Source organism: Lissotriton helveticus, chromosome 1_1 (genome assembly GCF_964261635.1).
Source record: "Lissotriton helveticus chromosome 1_1, aLisHel1.1, whole genome shotgun sequence".
Lineage (NCBI taxonomy): Eukaryota > Metazoa > Chordata > Amphibia > Caudata > Salamandridae > Lissotriton > Lissotriton helveticus.
Genome location: NC_136057.1, coordinates 17,645,098 through 17,648,173, shown reverse-complemented (window position 1 = coordinate 17,648,173; position 3,076 = coordinate 17,645,098).

Genomic DNA, 3,076 nt, shown 5'->3' with positions numbered 1-3,076 from the left:
AATATCCCTCAGACTCCTCATTCACTGTACATGGATACATGCATGCAATATCCATCAGACCCCTCATTCACTGTACATGGATACATGCATGCAATATCCATCAGTCCCCTCATTCACTGTACATGGATACATGCATGCAATATCCATCAGTCCCCTCATTCATTGTACATGGATACATGCATGCAATATCCATCAGTCCCCTCATTCACTGTACATGGATACATGCATGCAATATCCATCAGACACCTCATTCACTGTACATGGATACATGTATGCAATATCCATCAGACCCCTCATTCACTGTACATGGATACATGCATGCAATATCCATCAGACCCCTCATTCACTGTACATGGATACATGCATGCAATATCCATCAGACCCCTCATTCACTGTACATGGATACATGCATGCAATATCAATCAGACCCCTCATTCACTGTACATGGATACATGCATGCAATATCCATCAGACCCCTCATTCACTGTACATGGATACATGCATGCAATATCCATCAGACCCCTCATTCACTGTACATGGATACATGTATGCAATATCCATCAGACCCCTCATTCACTGTACATGGATACATGCATGCAATATCCATCAGACACCTCATTCACTGTACATGGATACATGTATGCAATATCCATCAGACCCCTCATTCACTGTACATGGATACATGTATGCAATATCCATCAGACCCCTCATTCACTGTACATGGATACATGTATGCAATATCCATCAGACCCCTCATTCACTGTACATGGATACATGCATGCAATATCCATCAGACACCTCATTCACTGTACATGGATACATGTATGCAATATCCATCAGACCCCTCATTCACTGTACATGGATACATGTATGCAATATCCATCAGACCCCTCATTCACTGTACATGGATACATGCATGCAATATCCCTCAGACTCCTCATTCACTGTACATGGATACATGTATGCAATATCCATCAGTCCCCTCATTCACTGTACATGGATACATGCATGCAATATCCATCAGACTCCTCATTCACTGTACATGGATACATGCGTGCAATATCCATCAGACCCCTCATTCACTGTACATGGATACATGCGTGCAATATCTCTCAGACTCCTCATTCACTGTATATGGATACATGCATGCAATATCCCTCAGACCCCTTATTCACTGTACATGGATACATGCGTGCAATATCCATCAGACCCCTCATTCACTGTACATGGATACATGCGTGCAATATCTCTCAGACTCCTCATTCACTGTACATGGATACATGCATGCAATATCCCTCAGACCCCTTATTCACTGTACATGGATACATGCATGCAATATCCATCAGACCCCTCATTCACTGTACATGGATACATGCGTGCAATATCTCTCAGACTCCTCATTCACTGTACATGGATACATGCATGCAATATCCCTCAGACCCCTTATTCACTGTACATGGATACATGCATGCAATATCCATCAGACCCCTCATTCACTGTACATGGATACATGCGTGCAATATCTCTCAGACTCCTCATTCACTGTACATGGATACATGCATGCAATGTCCCTCAGACCCCTTATTCACTGTACATGGATACATGCATGCAATATCCCTCAGACCCCTCATTCACTGTACATGGATACATGCATGCAATATCCATCAGACCCCTCATTCACTGTACATGGATACATGCGTGCAATATCTCTCAGACTCCTCATTCACTGTACATGGATACATGCATGCAATGTCCCTCAGACCCCTTATTCACTGTACATGGATACATGCATGCAATATCCCTCAGACCCCTCATTCACTGTACATGGATACATGCATGCAATATCCATCAGACCCCTCATTCACTGTACATGGATACATGCGTGCAATATCTCTCAGACTCCTCATTCACTGTACATGGATACATGCATGCAATATCCCTCAGACCCCTTATTCACTGTACATGGATACATGCATTCAATATCCATCAGACCCCTCATTCACTGTACATGGATACATGCATGCAATATCCATCAGACCCCTCATTCACTGTACATGGATACATGCATGCAATATCCATCAGACCCCTCATTCACTGTACATGGATACATGCATGCAATATCCCTCAGACCCCTCATTCACTGTACATGGATACATGCATTCAATATCCATCAGACCCCTCATTCACTGTACATGGATACATGCATGCAATATCCATCAGACCCCTCATTCACTGTACATGGATACATGCATGCAATATCCATCAGACCCCTCATTCACTGTACATGGATACATGCATTCAATATCCATCAGACCCCTCATTCACTGTACATGGATACATGCATGCAAATCCATCAGACCCCATATTCACTGTACATGGATACATGCATGCAATATCCATCAGGTCCCTCATTCATTGTACATGGATACATGCATGCAATATCCATCAGACCCCTCATTCACTGTTCATGGATACATGCATGCAATATCCCTCAGACCCCTCATTCAATGTACATGGATACATGCATACAATATCGATCAGACCCCTCATTCACTGTACATGGATACATGCATGCAATATCCATCAGACCCCTCATTCACTGTACATGGATACATGCATGCAATATCCATCAGTCCCCTCATTCACTGTACATGGATACATGCATGCAATATCCATCAGTCCCCTCATTCATTGTACATGGATACATGCATGCAATATCCATCAGTCCCCTCATTCACTGTACATGGATACATGCATGCAATATCCATCAGACCCCTCATTCACTGTACATGGATACATGCATGCAATATCCATCAGACCCCTCATTCACTGTACATGGATACATGTATGCAATATCCATCAGACCCCTCATTCACTGTACATGGATACATGCATGCAATATCAATCAGACCCCTCATTCACTGTACATGGATACATGCATGCAATATCCATCAGACCCCTCATTCACTGTACATGGATACATGCATGCAATATCCATCAGACCCCTCATTCACTGTGCATGGATACATGCATGCAATATCCCTCAGACTCCTCATTCACTGTACATGGATACATG